The sequence below is a fragment of the Columba livia genome, chromosome 1, assembly GCF_036013475.1.
Source record: "Columba livia isolate bColLiv1 breed racing homer chromosome 1, bColLiv1.pat.W.v2, whole genome shotgun sequence".
Taxonomy (NCBI): domain Eukaryota; kingdom Metazoa; phylum Chordata; class Aves; order Columbiformes; family Columbidae; genus Columba; species Columba livia.
In genome coordinates this window covers 94,024,468-94,043,819 of record NC_088602.1, presented here as the reverse complement: position 1 = coordinate 94,043,819, position 19,352 = coordinate 94,024,468, and the positions used below count along the sequence as shown (strand labels likewise).

The window sequence follows — 19,352 nt, the reverse complement described above, 5'->3', positions numbered from 1 at the left end:
AACACTGAGTACAGAAAAAGAAGATTTGCCATTTTTCCCCACTACTCTAGCAAAAACTAGGGAAGTTTGAGGATGCTGATTACACATCTCTGACAGAGGTATAACCTTTCTAACCCTGACTCATGTTTTGCAACTGGAGCCAGGAAATAAAGAGCAGTCTCTTACTAGAACATCTGTGTGTGTTTCACACATCTATTATGTGGTGTCAGAAGAAAACTGCAGTTGTCACCATATAATAAACGTGTGAGACAAAAATGGAGCAAAAAAACAAAAAAGAAAAAAAAATATGAAAGGAACTTGGCAGAGAATTTGAAGTGGTAAATGCACTGCTTCCAAATTTTCCAGGAAGTAGGTGGTACTGAGAGAAATCAAGACGAAATGTTTAGTGTTTCTGATAGGTTCAGTGGGCGCAGAGGTTTCAAACATCTGCATCACCTTCAGGTAAGATGATGAGGAAATTACTGTTTGTTAGATCAAACCATTTTGAAATTTCTGGATTGCAACCAAATGAACTTGACATCCTAAAGAACAGCGGATATTTTCAGGTTTACTGAACATCATGTTTTCCAGAAAAATGATTGGCAAGTAGTAGAAGTATAAAAACCATCTCACCAAAAATACCTACAAGAAGACAGTATACTTCTGCAGTGCATCAAATGTAGCTTTGTGGTCTTCCTCATCACTCTTCCTTGTTTAACCCTAACTCCTTCCTTCACCTCATTTGCACCCCTGCATGCCCACACGGCTCTCTGGGCTCTCCTTTGCTGCTCTGATACTGACCACAGCTTCTACTCAGCCTCTCTCAGCCTTCATGAGAGGGGACTGCTCGAGCTGGGAAATTCTAAGTTGAAATGGTAGAAGAGTCCATATTAACAAAGGAACTGGATGGAGTGATTTGAAAACCTGCTGAAGCCACCCAGGATGAAGCTGTTACCCTAGCACTGGATAGGTAGCTACATTTGCCATTTGAAGCTTCTCCACTTTGTTCTGTTTGGGTCAGCTCTCTAGCACACAGTTGCATGAGATCAAATAATGCCCCTTAACTATGGCAGCAGACAGATTAATGTTGTAACTACCAGTACCATTTCTAAAACATGCTTGTGCAGAAGTAGCCGCTTGTTCTGTGCTTTACACACATGTATTGGGTTGTTTTGGTTGAAGATACAATCATGCAAACTTTCTACTAAACCTAGATGTTTTCCCTTTTTTAATTTTCCGGTTACATCCTGACAAATACTGAATGCAAATTTGGGCCATCATATATTCACTTTTCCTTCTTACACCCAATGTAGAACGAAAGCAGCAAAATAAGTTGTTTGTAAGATATCCAGCTCCAGCAAGCAATATACTACCCATCATAGCTGCCAACATTGGTCAAAGTCATGTGATATAAAAACATTAAAACTGAAGCTAAGAAACTGTGACCTCTACTATAGCAATATCATCACTCAGTATCATTGCTCATCAGTCTAAATCAGACTGAGATCATTACCTTGTGTTATTCATCAGAAAATCCACTCCCAAGTTTGACCAGTGAATTCTTTCTTTCATTTCAGAGTTTCCCCACTCTGACAATATCCTTTTAATGAAATGGAACACTGTGGAAAATGCAAAGTATAAACTTTGACTATTATTTTTATTATTCATTGATATTTCTCTGTTTAAGGTTACTGAGCAGGTGATGTCATTTTATAAATATATAATACTTCCCATCTTAAGGGCTCCAAAAGCATGTCTGCCTCTAGTATGAAGCACAACTGTTTATGCAGTGTCATGTGAACTCTGCATTGCACATTGGGACAGGAAATGAAAAATAATGCATCTCATAAATGAAATTGAAATAATTAACCAAACTAAAATTCAGCAGAAATATCACAAGGATTTATACTAACTCTGCAAAAACTAAAGTAAAACATCCACCTTTAATAGAGAAGCCATTTCTGAGGCACGTATGCTTCTTTTAGCGTCAGACTACAGCTGTGGTTTTGACAGAATAGCCTCATACCAGAAAAGGCTCTGATCCCACCTTTACACAGCCTGATAAAGCAGGATTCTGGCATCCCTTTACTCCTTATGGTAAAGCTGTAACATCAAATGCAAATGTACTAACTGGAAAGAACATGACTAACATACGGATCTCAGTTCAGCAATATTTGATATTTGCCATTCAAAATGGTCGGTTTATATTAAAGAGCCACTACTGCTTTCCTATTTTTTTTCTAGAGATTTGTTAGAGACCGGTTAAGACATTTGTTACAGTATGCACATTTATATTAATAGTAATGGAATATGAGAATGTTTTTATTTTTCCTTGGATCAACAAAAAACCTTAGACTCAAAGATCCTGAACTCTGTCTCTCCTAAACAGCAGGCATAAAAGCTTGGATTTGAAGAATTTATTTATTTGGTTTCATTTTATTTTTTTTTTAATTCTACAATTAAGGTTTTGTAATGATAATTTAATAGGCTCTTCCTAGCAATAGGCTTGAAACTTTTAAGCCTTTTTTGCCTAGTGAAATCTATTTTAAAGGAGGCCGTATCATCATAAGCAAACTAGTCATTTAAAAAAAAAAAAAAAGTTACTTCCAAACATATAATTCTCACATGGGGCAGGGGGGGAAGGAGAATGAGGAGTATCCTGAAGAGCTCATAGCCTTGCTGGTAATGTGGTTCCTAAGTCGTAAGCAGCATAAGCAGCCTGGTTCAAATCTCTTCTCTAAACCTGCATTAATTTACAGAAGACAGCACTTTCTAACAAAGGAAAGGAATATTAAGTACTTCAACCTAAACCAGCAAGACCCTTAATCTTGGTGAAGTTGTATCTGGCCAGTAGGGAGCACTAGATGACACTCTGACAATTCCCGGTCTGAAAATAAAAACATGAAAATTAGAACACCAAGGAAAGAAAATGATCTACACATTTATAACTGTCAAAGCTAGATGGATAACTTTAGGTTCACATGCGTAATTTTACAAATAATCTTGTAATAGTGTGCATTTGTAATTCTGACACAGGGGCAGCTTGAGAGCGGTATTTGCAGAACGGTTTCTAGATACGTAAACAAACACACTTGCCAGCTGTGGATATGTGTATAGAAAGCAATAAAGGTTCACATAGATGGTTATTTATATAGTAAATGATGCTATAAACTAGACAAACATTGGAGAAAGCTGTTCCCACTCTTCACTACAATCCCTTTGACTGACTGATATATTGTCTTCATTATTTCTCCTGGATGATTTTCCATATTTACCCCTCATCCTGGCCCAATCTTAACAAGTATCTCCCTTTGATATGTAAGTTAGCAGTTCCAGTCTTTCAAAACATCTCAGCAGACTTCGCCTTCTCTCTAAATGAGCATTGCTTGGGTTACGGTTTTCACTACCATTTTTTACTGCTCTTCAAAGTAGAGATGTTTATGCTCTCAAATTGCTTCTTAAAGGGATATAGACGAAAGGAAGAAAAGAACCAGGATTTCTCTCAACCAAGTGTTTCTGCAAAGTAATTGATGAAAGGAGGTTTGATTGTTGCACTCCGGGATCGACCAACATACATTGACTGAAATTCAATTTAAACAGAAGAATTAAGAATAAATGGCTTCTGCTCTAAACTGGATCATCACCAGTTCAGGAATGGTCAGAATACAATGACTCTCCAATCTTTACTTTTCCTTTTGTTTCTGTTTTAAGATTTTTAACATCTTTAATGCTAGGCACTACTAGGTTCACCTTCTCATATATCCACTTTTCCCTAGTGCTTTTCACCAACCACTTTCACTTATATTCCTTGCTCACATCTTCATTTTGTTAATTCTAAGAAAGTGTTTCATTGTTATTAATTCTAACAGAAAATTAAGGCTGTTAGCATAAGTGATTGCAGTCGTGAGCTGGAGTACTGAATGCCAACAAAGAAAGGCACTCCAGCTTCATTGTGGTGTTTCTTGCAGGAAACTTTCTGTACAGGTGGAAAAGATTAGTCTGTTTGGTGAAGGAGACTCTAAGGCTTAAATGAAGCAATTACAGTTTCACAATAGTCAAAATAATATGCAAAATAGTAAGTTCATGAGAAAAGAGATATGCTGATTATTAGTATTTCAACCAAAGTTTTGGTGAGAACATCTACATTGCTTTCAGGGAAGTCAGGGAAAAAGGATTACCCATTTTGTTTTACAGCTTTATTCTCCAAGTAGTGGTATACTATGCAAACATGTTACCGAGAGTTTGACAATAGCTTATTGTCCATCTTTCATACCTACATTCAGATATAATATTCAGATTCAATCAGTAATTCTAATTTGCTATACAAAATACATTTGTATAGCAAATTAGATATTATTAAGTAATTCTGTTCTGAACACAAATCAAACTTGCAGAAGAGCTTCATCATGTCCTTGCAAACCATATTAAGTCATCCTGAGCACAGAGAAAGGGCAGTTTCTAGTCGTTTGCACACTCCTGCAGACTTCTGCTGCCAGCATTGCTCCTTTCCTAGCACAGTAGCAGCAGAGAGGCCCAAAATTTCGTCCTTGCTCACCACTCCTTCTCACTCATGACCCTATGCAGGTTATCCCTTGCAGGGCCCATGATCTCTATGGCCAGGGGAATGACAGGATCACGAAGCTGTGCTTTAACACTGGCCTTGCTGCTGTTTCCCCAGCAGAAGGGCACAGTGGGAAGCTGTATTGGCAGCCTCCTCCTTGACCAGCCCGTCCCTCACTGGCCACCAGCAGCAGACTCCCCTCAAAACCCTGGGGTGCCAGACACTTAACAAACACCACTACCTCCAGCATAGCTTCAAGCAGTTGTGTTTTCCATCAGTTTTGGCCCAGAAGCAAGGCATCTGTGAAGGTAATACTGCAGAGTCCTTGGTTCTCCAGACCCAGCTTGTACACCAAGGAATGACTCTCTGTATTGCTGGAGGGACCAAGAAAGTAGATGCCGAGCTGCACTGAGCAGTGCTTATGTCCCCTGTGCCCACACAGTCTCCATCACAAAGATCTCCACTTTGCAAAACCAAAGGAATTATTCTCTGCAGAGGGCACAGCAGTGTTATCCAGGTCAAAGGATTCCCCAGGGGGAATTAGCTCACTGAACATTTTCCACCTGCTTACAAAGCAGAGACATGATTTCTGAGCCCTCCTGAGAAATACTTTGGGACAATGAAGTGCCTTTTACACTTCTGAGCACTTTTCAAGATGACGGCTGTTAATCTGAGCATGCTCCATTTGTCCTCTTGGTTTTGGAATGGTGTAAATGAAGGGTCAGCTCTGAAATGGCTGATTTGGAAAAGGAAAAATATAGCTAACATTTCTAATTTTAGAATTTTGCTTTTGGTCATCCAAGGCTGCTGAGCTCCTGCAGTGAAATCCTAAGCACACACTGATTTGAGTCAGGGCAGTGTCTCAGACCTGGAAATTTTTGCCAAAATGAACTGATTCTTTCATGTTGATTACTTTGTTCACTCATGTTTGATCTCCAGTTATGAAGAATACTTAACTAGCCTGCAATTCAAATCCGTGGGAAATATTTTTGGCAAACTCTGTTCTCGCCCATATTTCTAAAAGATCTTTTCACTTCTGCCCTTGATGCTTATTTATTTCCAGCTGTATTGTACTGTTTCCTCCTCTTCTGTCTCACCGAATTGTAATGAAGGATAAACACATTACATTACACTCCTTGATAATAGTAAGGCCTCCTTACTTGACATCAGTTTCTAATGAATGTAAGCAGACAGATCATTCACCTTCAGCAGGAAGTTTTCACAAAATTTAATAGAGCAGTAACTGTAAAGTCAAAATTGACCTGAAAGACTGAAGAATGTTGAAAAAGAGCAAAGCTATGGACTGCAGCTAACACCACTGGCTACATAATATACATGACAAAGACAGAGAAGACTTATGAGTACATGCTTTCTATTCTAGGAAGATGTTGCCAGCACTAAAATCTCCCGCTATGGCACAGCTTCTGGGTTTTCCAAGGCCACTACAAAAAAAGTCCTCAAGGGGTTCCAGCACAAACCAATTACAAAGATTTGCAATGGTCTCAATGGTCTCAGTCAGAGCATTTCAAGGAAGATTGAACACAAGTTCGGACTTGCTGATATGCGCTGCCTGTTTGTTACCACCCTGACACTACAAAGCAGCTTAGCTCTAGTTTATCCATGTTATCAGAGAGCGGGTGTCACTGAAGAGGAGTCAACTAACTCCAGCACTGATGAATCTGAGCCTGAGTCCAAGCAGCAGCATCACAGGCACGGGATGCAGTGTAGGCATGTGGACTGTTCATACGGAGCAGCCAAACATTTCTCAGCTCTCCCACCTGCAGCTCACAGCAGCATTCGTCTGTGCTGCACACCTGGAGGGGGCCTGGCCTGCTCTGTTCAGTGGGTGAGGAGGGCAATCCAAGAGTGTCAGCCTGAGAATATGCTACCAAACAGCCATATTCTAATGTGGCATGCTCAGACAGCAGTCAGATTGGTCTAAAAATTAATTTAATGTTAGGCACATGTCCCAGTAAGTGACGCTGAACATCTATGGTTTATTATTACAAAGTTGATTTTGATATAAAAAGCGTGTCCTCATGTGACAGACGGTGTAATTGCCAAACAACCCACATTTCGTTCTTCCGGTTGTACTCCACTCTGCACTTCTCTAAACATGCTGTATTTGCAGAAGAGATGGAAAGAGGATCTTCTGGGAGCGATGAGGCAGCTGCTGTGACAACGAATGTGAACAGCTCAAAAAGCTCATGTGATCAGCCTTGTGCTCTCGCTCACTCACTCTCTCATCTTCATTCCCACCATTATTAAGAAAATTAAACAAAAAATGAGTCATGACACTTTCCAAGATTTTTCTTCTTCCTGATTTTGACAATTTTCACTTATTGGGATTTCTGTGGAATGGAAGAAAACTTTTGATAAAAAAATAGGATTTAAATAAATACAGGATTGTTGAATTCGAGATATTCCATTCTAACAGATTAGCCAATAAAGAAACACTGATTTAAAGAAACTCTGAAAACATGAAAACAAAGTAAAAACAAAAGAGATCACCCAAAACAAATTTTCAGAGGTTATGAGCAACCTGTTTGAGATTTCTGAGGAATGAAAATATTTCATTTGGAAGACCAATTCAGAGGCAATATTTGGATCAGCTCCACTACATTCCCAGAAATAAATGGTGGGAAGGGTAACACACACCCTAGGGGATTCTCTGCTCTGCAAAGAACACGAGGTTGTAGGTTCCCAGGCTCCTCCCAGCAGTTTAATTTTACAAAGCCATGAACTGTACAAATAATTTCCCCAGACAGACCTGATCAGCACTTGATCTCACACCATGAGCACTTGAGGAAGGCAATGTCGTATGGTTAGGTCAGTGTGAATGAAGGCCACTACCATAGCAAGGGAAGGGGATGGGGCAGCCGACATGCGTGCTTCAGGACAGTTTCCAGCTCTGCCCAAGGCTAATAGGGGACCCAAAGGGATTTGTCATTTAATTCATAGTTGTTACTAAACAGAGTTGGAAGAGACCAGGATGCCCCTGATGTCACCAAAGTGATAGGGAGACTAGAAGACGAAAAAGACAAGGAGGGAAACTGTCAAGCACCGCTGCCCACCTCTGCCCTTAGGTACAGGCTTTCTGAGAAAATGAATGGTCTCAGACTCACATATACAATGAACACTACTGCCCATACTAAATTCATTGGAGTAAATTGAGTAGAATTCTCTGCAAACACAGTTCTAAGCAATTCATTCAACTACAACTCTTAGCACAATTTTTTCAGCTTGTGAATGATAAACACAAAAAATAAGTCCTTTTGGTGAATAAGGCCCAGTGTTAGTGAAAGGATACCCATCAACTTGAGGAAAGTGACTGTTCCTCTCTATTTACCACCTGTGAGGCCGACTCCTGTATGTTGTGTCCAGTTCAAGGCTCCCCAGTACAAGACAGACATGGACTTACTGGAGCCAGTCCAGCAGGGCCACCAAGATAGTCAGGGGCTGGAGCACAGGGCACACACAAGGAGAAGTGGATGGAGCTGGGACTGTTCAGCCTGGGGAAGAGGCAGTGCAAGGGGGTCTTATCACTGTCTGAACCTACCACTGAGAGATTACAGAGAAGATGGAGGCAGGCACATCTCAGAGGGACAGGGTGACAGGACAAGAGGCAACATATACAAGTCACAATGCAGGTAATTCTGATTGGAACTAGGAAAAGCTTTTTTTTTAAAAAAAAAAAAAAAAAAACATAAAGCTGGTAAGACCCTGAAATGAGGGTCCAGGAGTATAAGGGAATCACCATCCCTGGAGATATCCATAACTGAACTGCAAAAGCCCTGAGCAAATCATACTATTTGGCTTTGCTTTGTGCAATGGGTAGGACCAGATGACTCCATAGAACTCTTCCAGCCTAAATTAGTCTGTGATTATAAAACTGAAAGCCAGCTCCTCCTAGTATTTTATAGCTGTGAAGAACTGAATGGCTTTGAAAAATGAATAGCCCAGCTAATAGCTTCCATTGTTCTCTCATGTCACCATTTAAGACATTGTGTTTTATATACTTGAAAGCTGTTCTGTGGCCACCACTGAACCACTGGAGACAGCAATGCCTCAGAAAGAGGAGGCAGAACTGTCTAGGGAGCATGAGTTCATTGCTGTGGGCAGGCAGGCAGCCTGTGCAACCCAGCTTTGCTCCAGGAGGTCTGATGGAAGAGGAAATCTTAAACTTGTAAGGCTGCGCTCTGTCAGACAACCAGTCTTTGAAGAGTGATCCAAAGATTGCCCTAATTCACAGCATTTCCTACTTGTCCTGGATTTTGTCCCACTCCTCTGGCCACAAGCAACCTCTTTTGCATCTTTTTGCCCCTCTAGAGAGTAAGGGAGATTGAGATGGGCATCCAACATTACTGCGATTGCCTGCTTCTCTCTCCATTGGACAGGCTTTGTGTGATTCAAGCTGTCAACACAAAATCCAACTACAGGCAATTGCTCAGTTATCATTGTTATTATTATCATCATTGTTGTTGTCATCATCATCACCACAACTGGTAGCCTTGTATCCAGTAACAGAGTCAAGACATTTAAAATTTGTCTTTAGGGGGAGCACTAAGGCACATCAGAGTTGAAAACGTTTATTCCATGTCTCTGATCAATGCAGACTAATGTGAACTGAAGAGACAGGGGCTTACCACTAAAGGAGAAAAATCAATCTGACTTTGGAAAAAAAAATAAATTTAGGACTCAGCCAGTCCAACTAAATTGTGTTGGCACTTTTTTTAACCAGCCATTAGGTTCAATTTTTTCACCCTTGCATAAGAAGTATTAATTTATTACACTTAGATACTTATATCTCCAGGATGGAAAAATATCCCTTCCCTTTTCATAATTTTCAGTTTCTTTTATCATTAGTATCTTTTTTACAGTGAGAAGACAAAAATGAGCTACTTCTTCAGATAATAAGTGCAGCAGTGACTTTCTAATTGCCAATAAGGCCACGACAGATGCTGTGAAAAAGTGTAGGAGTCCGAAGCCAAAGGTTTTGAATCATTCAGGGATTCTTGTCTGGCCAAAAATGTGTTTCAAAAGCAGCAGCCACATCTACAGAGCTGTGAAGTGAAGGAGGTTCAGCTTTGCAGTCTGAGGAAAATGCCCTTCTCCTGTCACAAGTCATGGGAAGGCTCTCTTGGGAGGACAGAGGCCAGCAGCTGCCTTCACAACACAACTGCCCCACAGTTTGCCAGCACCTGACTAATCAAGTTTGGTGCTTTACGAGTGATTGATCTGGCCTCATGTTGGGTGCCCTTATGACAGCAACTCAAGCCTTCCCAGTGCATCTTTTTGCAGAGTCATCAGCTCAAGGGAGGCACCGCAGCATATAGTGCAGAATGAGCACTAGCCCACACTTCACAACTGGCCTGCTCCAACTATTGCCCTGAAAAACAACTGGTCTGTTCTCCTGATTTTACAATTAAATTTACTTTTTTTTTCTTTCTGTAGCGAAGAATAATGATGCAAAGATCTAAGTCATTTTAAAAGACAAATATTTCAAAGTAGATTCAGTATTCATTTTTCAACTTACAAATGAATTAGAAACAGTTGAATGAAAGTTGCTTATCTGCGCTGCAGATCAACTTATTCTGTAACTGTGCTCAAATTCCTTTTCAAGACTCTCTCCTCAGGACCTGAACACAACTACAACAGCATTTAAAACCCTGTTAAATTAGTCAAGATCCAGGGTTTAAGACACAAAACGTGAATTTTTAGCCTTGCTACATCTGCCTTCCTTTACCCTCCACAGGGATATAAAATACTGTTCTAGTATTCAAAAGCCATCAGTGATAGAAATCCACTCCAGAAACACCCCCTATCAATGTGTATCAAATGTTTAATGCCCAACTTTGAGCCTGACCCAAAGTTCTTCCAAACCTGTGGAGTAGGTCTCAGTCTCTGGTGGCTTTGAATTAGGACCCTAAAGAAATAAATTGAGCCGTACAGTGCCTGTCAGCTTCCTAATGGCCTCAGAGAATAAACAATTAAGACTCCAATTAAAAAGCAAATGGAAGATTAGAAGCAGATGAATATTTATAATCTAGATAAAGTACCCATACTGCAAGTTTTAGAAGGGGACTTCGTGACATTTGAGGAGACTCCACACCTATGGGAGGAATAGTGGTATCAGTCAAGGTATCTTTCCCTCAGACACGCCATACTGCAGCAGTCCTGCAGCCGTTCTGTTCTCCACAGCCACTGTTCCTTCTGCGTATGGATGGAACAAGCCGTTCCACAAAGACAGCCCCAACAAATCTTGAATATTTCATCATACAAACTGTTCACGGCAAATGCAAACACTGCTATGTACGAAAATGCTCGGCCTGTGAAAATATACTTTACTCCATCTTCCTCTCTTATGTACTCAAATCACCACCTCCTACCATGCTTTCCATCTGTCATATGTGGCTTAGTGCATCATCTGTCACAAAGAAAGGAACTGAGAGCCAAAATTTCACCAGGTATAGCAGGTCCGTTACAAATATGTGCTAATGATTTCATTTAAAAGATAACAGAACTAGAGCAGAGAGCTAGGGACTCTTGTAAACACACAGATCTCACAGCTGATCTTCTTTATGGCAGACAAAACAGAGATCAGATCTCTCTCTCAAAACTCTTTTCATTACACTATGTAAATATCACTTCAAGCAGACCAGAAGAATACTGAGACCAAAGAAATTAAAATATCTCCAGGAGTTCCCATGGAAGTTTTTTCCAGATTAATCTCTTCTCCCTTCAGAATCAAGCAGGTTTCTTGAGCATGAAAACCTGTTTATAATATGAGGTCTGGGCATCACACATCTGGAATTGCCATGCTCCCCTCCTCCTCAGTTTTTTTATGTTCTCACTTATTTTTAGGAGGGCCCAAAAGGCAGACAATTTTAATATTTCAAAGTAGTCTTCTGAAGAGCTCAACAGTCCAACCTGTGATGCTGAAAAGACAGCAGGCGAGTTTTACTGATGTCTACAAAACAAACAAAATAAAATGCACAGAAAGAAATAAATAATCATAGTAATTTCTATCCAGCAGCTCATACAGCATCTTCCACTTGAGGACTGCAAAACAGCATGGGCGTGATAGATTAGTGCTGTCAGCCTCCCATTCCCACGTTCTTCAACTAGTTTGATTTCCAGCTTTGTGCAATGTCCCACTGTGACATAGACACCTGTGTGGAGGGAACACAGAACAACCACAGTCATCTTTTGGGGGTCAAAACAGTGATGTAAAACTCCAAGGATGCAATATCAGCAGCTAAGCTAGAGATGAAAAAATATAGGCTGATTTGCACTGAGCTCAAAAGGGATTTGGGTGACTGAGGAAGACTGGTATAAGGAATTTCAACAAAGTAGAGGGACGGCGCATGGCACTTGAGAGGCTTTTAGGGATAGGGTAGGAATGATGTCTTTAACTTGCTATGGCAATTCCCTATCTTATACATCACTATGGGTAAAGTGTGTGTGTGTCTATAGAACAGCTGGATGAAAATTTATACAAAATATTTAAGTCACACTGTCTGTCCCTGAGGATGTGAGAGAGCTGCTCAGCTGAATTCACTTCTGGTATGAGTTGTTTCTTCTGCCATCTCAGCAATTATTTATGCTAAGCCTACCTCAAAGTCCCTGAACTTGAGAAAAAAAGGAAGATAGAGCAAAAAGTATCATCTAAAACCCAAATAAATAAATATCCAGTGTGCTTCGAGCTGAATATGAACCACTGCTTTGAGTGTGTGATGGAAATGTGAGATTGTTCAGCACATTGGTGCCAAACACCCAGCTCACAGGACGGCTGTCTCCTTGCTGCACTGTGGTCAAACAAAGGCTGATGGCTTCAGAGCTCGGAGGAGGGAGCCTGGGTAGCTGAGCAAGGCAGAATGCAGCAGCCCCAACACAGAAGCTCAAATTATCATCCTCTCCAAGGGAAGCTGTCTACATCTAGTTTGCCTCTCAGCAATCTAATCAACAGATACTGCATGATGCTACCCAATTTTTGTGGAAACCTCAACACCAGGCAGCCAGGAACTTCCCTCCCTCCTCACAACCCAGACCCTCGGCAGCACACTGCACTTCCCCCCAGGCACCTGGGAGGATGTGAGGACACCAAAAAATGTGCACTGTGCTGCAGGGATGCAGGCGATATCACACCTGTGCAACCCCATGGAGGTCCAGGCAGTGCTGCAGCAGCTGGAGTCTGCCCTTGAGTAGCACTCTTCAGCCTTGTTTCCCAAAAAAAGCCAGCACAGGGCTATCACTGACCCCTGGGAGAGCAGTACACTTCAACCAGATACCTTCCAGGTAAAAACAGCACAATACAGTACAGAATGCCTTATCTCCACTGTCTCAGCTATGCAGGACTTGAGAAGATAAGGAAAAATCAATTTTAAAGCAATTTAATATTTCATTTGAGGATGGACATAGCTTACTTAAATGGACAAAATACATAACATACCTGCAGGTAGTTTAAGCAAAAAGAGCAGGAACAGGTATACAGCAGCAGATTAGTACTCAGTGTAGAATTGGTACTGTGAAAGCAAAAAAACACAGGTTGGCTCATAAATCCATACTGGCATTTATAATACATGTTATAATGTCTTTATCTTGAGACCCTGTAGCGTCACACTACAACTGAATGATGAAACCATATAAAGAGGATTTTCCAAGCAGCTAGTGATAATGTACAGCAACAGTATTTTCAATATATGTTGTGTAATTATAGTAAGCTCAGTCTAGAATAGCTTGTAAAAGCAATATCTGTACTGGGGTAGTACCCTTTTGTTCTTCAGACTGTAAAATCTTGAACTTTCATTATGATGAGTCTGAAGGCCTGGTGCTAAAGGGACCCTGAAGATAGTTGTAATCTGCCAAGGAAGAAACATAATTTTTTCAATGAATTTTTAACCACAGATTGTTAAAAACACTGAGTTTATAAGATTGCAAGACATACCAGGAAAAGTGTTTGGGCAGAGGCCACTCAAATATACATGATCCCTCAAATCCCAGCCTAGGTGATGAATGAGTAACAGGGTCCTTCCTCTAACTCATTTTGTGGATACGCTGGTTACATCTGTGGGAAAAAGTTCTAGAGAAAAGCAGACTAATTGATACAAATCAAAATATCCTTGCTGATGCAGAACATCTTGTGGGCTCAGAGGCTGAGTTACACAGCAGTTGGTTGTCATCCTAATGATAGTTCAGGGTCAATTATCTCCTCCACTGCAAACTCAGAGACCAGTAATTCTGCTAAGAAAGAAAATAGCTGCTTTCTATAATGTGGTATAAAGTATTTAGAGCACAGATTATGTTTTACCTTATTTTTTCTACCAATTTGAAAGTTGTACAGGTTTGTCAAAGAGGACAAAAGGAAATTTGCTTGTGGGTAAGTCTTGTTTGCAGCACAAAACCATTTTGATAGTAAAATATAGTATTTTAAATGGTATTGCTGTGGGCTGCTACCCAGAGGGCATTTGTTTATACTAAAATGCTGAGACCCTAAGATGAAGCAGTAGCCTGTGTCTATGAGAGCACCCAGAGTTCACTGAAATCAACAGAAAGATTCCTGTTGCATTGATTTAGGTCTAACTGCATCATCACCAGGGCTTATTACATTTGCATAATCACTACACTGAGATTTTATTGCATCCAGACCATGAGATATTACACTAAATCTACCTCAGATGCCAAATTTATTAGATTTTCAGTGCAGGTTTTCTACTTCCTCCCTGTTTTCTCAAGTTAGGGTAATTGAAAGCAAGAGCATTTGGTTAGTGGGGAAAAAAAAAAAAAAGAAAGAAAAAAAAAAGTACCATATCAGCAATACATCAAGCCTAAATACGAGTACATCAAGCTCTAAATTTGAACTCCCCAATTGTGAGCAGTGCTCCTTGCTTCCACATTGGAATAAGATCTGAGAGGGGAAAAAAGTGCTCACATCTGAGTCTTTTAGTCTCATTTGGATTTGGGTTGGGCCCACAGGGAGAAACCAGGAGCAGGTCCAGTGAAGAAGACATGCGCCAAAAGCAAGACACCTCCAATGGGCAGCAAAGAGAGGAGCAGGGGGTCTGAAGCTTCAGAGGTGAAACCCACTTCAGAACAAGAACAGAACTTTCAGCATCAGCCGGTGCGCAGCTGCTGTAGCTCAGGCACAGCGGCACGTTCACCCAGCGGTGCTGCCCCTGCCCTCCAGCTGCTCTCCCTGCACCGGGCTGCCTGCAGAGGTGCCAGCTGTGGGCAGCGGTGCCAGATGTGGACACTGCTGCACGTTGAGGTGCTGAGCATATGCCTTAAGCCAAGGTGTAAATTAAGGTGCTGTTTTACACACACCAACACAACAGCCCCTCAGACTGCTGGGCTGCAGCCTCAGAGGCCACTTTGAGAGCCCTATGTGACTCAAGAACCCTGGAAGGGATGAATTATTTGTGCTGGCTGGTGTAGCAGTGTCCCTCTGAAAAAAAAGGGAACAACGTTGTGCAGGTCTGACTCAGGTCAGGCCAACAAGAATAAAGCAGACCTAATGAAAGATCAGAAAACAGATCCCTGGGCTGCTACATTACAGACAGACAGGCAGACGCTGGCGTAACCCAGATGAGATCCAAATTTCCTCCTACCTCATCCTCTGCCTCCTTGTTTCTACACCTGAAAAAGTGAGCACATAATTCCCCCACACCTCAGCTGTACAACTCAGTAAGTTAGATTCATTTTATAGTTAATTTGCATGGATGTGAACAATTACAGAAAAGGCACATCAACAGAGTATCAAGCCCTGCACCTAATGTTGGTAGTGCACTTAATAATAACAACCTCACTTTTCTGGAAGAGAACATTACATTAAACCTGTTCAAAATACAGTATTTTTTCCAAATGATAGTATTTCTTCCCTCCTACATCGTATCTACCTTAATCATCTGACTCCCACATAACTGGCTCGACTTCAATGACAGTCTCCTCTACTTGTTTAAAAGTCATGTTATTTCCACTGCCATCAAAAAGGCATGATTTTCAAGTGAAGTTATTAAGTTTCCAATACAAGGAATGGTGCGTGGGTGCTACTGAAGTAGACTCTCAGGAACGAAATAGATATTCCCTTCCTTCTAACAGAGTACTAGGTCTTCTTTCTCTCTGAAGCCAGGAGACACCTTTATTTATTAGGATGTTTTGGTTCTCTCCAAAGAAGTGAAGCCCATGTCCCACTGGCAGTCCAGTGATCTAACCCTCCATCAAAAAGAAACTGGAGACCTTTCCTCTGAGTGTCCTTCATGGTGCTGGATGAACATGAAAATACTCAGTTATTTTAGCTTTCTTGCTTATATCCAAAATCTTTTAGCCAAAACATCAAAGTTGGTGGGCAGTTTATGAACCTAGCATTCTCCTGAAGGATGCATAAGGCCATCCCATCTACCCATCTGCAAACCAGAGTCCAAGTGAATCTGAGCCATTAAAGCTAAGAGCAATTAGGTCTGACCCACATGTCTGATTCCCATCCCTCTGCTAAGGCCCTCATACAGGAGAAAAATTTTTTATGACTTTCAGAGAAAGCGCAAGTGAAAAAAAAGTCTTCAGTTCTGACCCACAGCTTTTCACCTCAAGCTTTTGCTGACAGCATTGTGGATTCTAGTCAACTTTGCTGAGTTTCAACTGGTTTTATACCAGCCCTCATGTGTAAGTATGGACTTTGCCAAGTAACACCAGTTTATTAATTTTGTGACCCTGATCTGAACTGAGAGCTGAGAAGGTAATCTCAAACCAATTCTGTGTTTTGTGAGAGTTTCAGCTTCTTTTCCACACAGATCTCTCAGCAGCTGTCAAATCACTGCAGGTCTTCATTTGCTGAATCCAGCCTCCCTGAAGTTTCATTTCATTACCTGCCCCTTTCACAATATCTTTCAGCTCTATTCAGTCCCTCTGAATTCAGCAGAATGAGTAGATGGAGGGATGTTCCAGCTGTTAGAGCAGGAAAGGTTTATGAAAACTGTATTATGCAGCACCTACACCATGAATGAAATCCTCCAGGTTCAGTCTTAAAACACTGCCATTGTTTCGAAATCTGTCAGAGCCCCTTAATCAAATTACAGCCTTCATTCAGCTCAAGATTATACTTGATGGTGTGTCAGTTTGACATACAGGCATCTGTCATTCTCTGACAAAGACAGAAAGAGGAAAGAATAGGCAAAAGGAAAAAGGAGAGATTTCTTATCTTCCTCACTGCTCTCCCTTGAGGCAGATCTGCCACACAGAGGCCAGATTTACCTGAGCTGATCACCTCAAAAGGCTGAATTGTACAACCAGTAGCAGGAGTGTTACCAACACCAGGATAAGAATGGCCCAGGACACAAAAAAAATGCATGTATATCCTTCCCGAACATGTGAAACTTGTTCTTCTCTGGTAGCTCACATTGATGACACAGTTCAAAATTTCTCCATCTCTTGTTATTCACATTCTAGGTTGTGTTCTGGTGCTGACAACCTACAGGTACACCCTGAGAGTTATGCCTCTCCACGTTGCCACAAAACACTGAGATTTAGGACAAACGTTTTCTGGAATCCAAACATCTTTTTCAAGTTCTCTGTGACATGTTGTGAAGCTGCGCTCACCTACAAGGCAGAAGGGGCACATCTGCTCCTATGCCGGCCTCTTCTCCACAGCTTCAGTTTTCCACCACACAGCATTTTTGTTCAGCCTGGATGCTACCTGTGCTGCTCCTGCATGGCAATCCTTCAGAAATGCAGCATGGGAGTCAGTTAGCAGCAGTCTTTGGGTTAGCCTAGAGATTTTTGTCCCCTCTAAAGTATCAAAGCCTAATGCAAAACAAAGAATCAACCCTCAACCCCACCTGTTTAGATGCTCATAACCACTGAGGGCTGGTCCCACTGAGCCATCCACTCTGCTCACAGGTGGCCCAGCTGATTAACCTTCTGCTTCCTCACACTTGGCACAATAGGAACAAAAAAGGAAAATTCAGACATGCCCTTTTGTCTTGTCCCCAGCAACTCAGGTACCCTGGGGTAAAGAAAAAAAAAAACAACTCTTGACCCCTCTATTTCTATTCTGTCCTTCAGATTTCTCGGAGCTGTATCCTTTGCCACAGCCCTTTCCTGACTGTCCCAAGAAAAAAGATACCTTTAGTAAGTGACTCTTTTCCCCAGGAAGAAGTGTTCCCTGTTGGTCTCATTACTGTCTACCCAGGAAGCTCCTTTTTGTCCCTTTCTCAGACAGATTCCTGCTGCTGTAGTGTCTAAAGGCTTCATGCAGCATGACTGAAATGTATCAGAAGTGGTCTACAGCCTCTCTGCATCAGAAGTGTGTGTCAGATGTGATGGCTGGTTCTTTTTTACCTTTGATCCATGCTATTCTGTTCTTATATTAAAAAGACAAGGTCAAAAATGCCTTTCAGATGAAAGCTGCTGAGTCTTAGTTGTTGTTGGAGTTTATTCCTCAGTCTCTTGCCTCTGTAAAAACATAAAAGCTTCATTTTTACCATCCTTACCCAAGATGGAAACAGTCCACCATTATTCTGGTCTCAGGTGATGAGCACCTTGAAAATAAGCACAGGTTTTTGTTCTCACTGTAGAGATGAAATGACAGTTAAGATGTGTCTCTGGAAGTGCTTCAGCATTCGGCATGGATTGGAGTCATGGTTTTATGCCCTACTGAATTAAATTGCATTGCCCAGGTAGGAGATGAAGAAGGAATATATATGCCCAAAGTCAGTTCCTTTACCTGAAATTGAGGAGAACCATCAGCTGTGCTTAAGACCTGTCCACATCTCTGATTTCAGACTAACTCTGATGAGATCATTCCTTCAACTAAAAAAACAAAAAGTTTAAGCTCTTGTGTGGAAAACAACCAGTCTGAATCGGGAAAGCTGGGAGCTTGTTTAGTCTCTTGGATGACAACAGAATTAAGTGGCAGGAAGTTTAAGCTATTGCTATATGATGGCATCAAGTTGCAACAGTGACCTATCTGATTGCCTATTCACTTCTGTTTCCTTTTTTAGATGCCCTGTTCATGTTGGCTTACCGTGATTTGTACTCTCATCAGAGGGGCAAGGCAAACAGAGAGCTGAGTTTGGGGTTCTCTCCATGCAGTCAGTCCCTCTTTCAGTGTCTTTCCCTGGCTCGTAGTCAGACTAACTTAAGATGGCAGATTAAAACTGGCCAGTTAAAGTTATTACTACTTCCTGCCAGTCTCCTCTTTCTTCTGACTAATGTTATCACAATTGATGCTGTTGTAATGGACACCATTGCTGCAGCACCCTGTGTTTTTTCAGGGTCTTTACAAAAACCTTCCAAAAACACCTGGTTCTGATCATGTGAGTATGTAGTGTGTGCATTGCAGGACTGGGGTAGATGGTGCAACACACAGCACTAGCCTTTCATTTAGACTCCCTTTTGACTGCACAGTGGATGTGTTGATGCCCAGCTGGCTCAGCACCTCTTCTGAGGTCCCAGAGCAGCTGGTGTACCAACCACAGCCACCTGCCAGTGTAATTCACACACAAAAAAAAAAAAAAAAAAGGAAAAAAAAAAAGAAAAAAAGGGTACTGATTGTCTTGTCAGCATACCTGAGAAAACAAGTTGCAGGGAATCATTTATCCCTCACTGTCTTTCATGCCTTCTTCCAAGTATGCAATCGAAATTGGCACAGGTCCACATCTGCTGATGGGTAGAGCAATGGTGGTAATGCAAAACACCACTTGCAGTCTTTCAGTGCTCTTCTAGTCTTGGGTTTGTTTGCTCTGTCAGCAGCTTGTAAAATTATTTTGCTATCAGCCTACAGCCCCAAGACAGTCATCACCCAAAATCGAGGTGTAAG

General features: G+C 41.4%; 1 protein-coding gene and 1 long non-coding RNA gene across 3 annotated transcripts in view; one reads left to right on the top strand and one right to left on the bottom strand.

Moving 5' to 3' along the window:
* Nucleotides 1–19,352, top strand: part of KCNJ6 (potassium inwardly rectifying channel subfamily J member 6) — a 169,606-nt gene that overhangs the window by 127,113 nt on the left and 23,141 nt on the right. The gene's annotated exons all lie outside the window — the stretch shown is intronic.
* The window catches only part of LOC110365374 (uncharacterized), a 29,121-nt gene continuing 15,521 nt past the window's right edge, over nucleotides 5,753–19,352 (bottom strand). Inside the window, exons 4-5 of the long non-coding RNA XR_002424820.2 lie at nucleotides 12,993–13,065; nucleotides 5,753–11,712 (exon numbers count right to left, since the gene is read on the bottom strand). This is a non-coding gene — a long non-coding RNA (uncharacterized LOC110365374). The remainder of the gene's footprint in view (nucleotides 11,713–12,992; nucleotides 13,066–19,352) is intronic.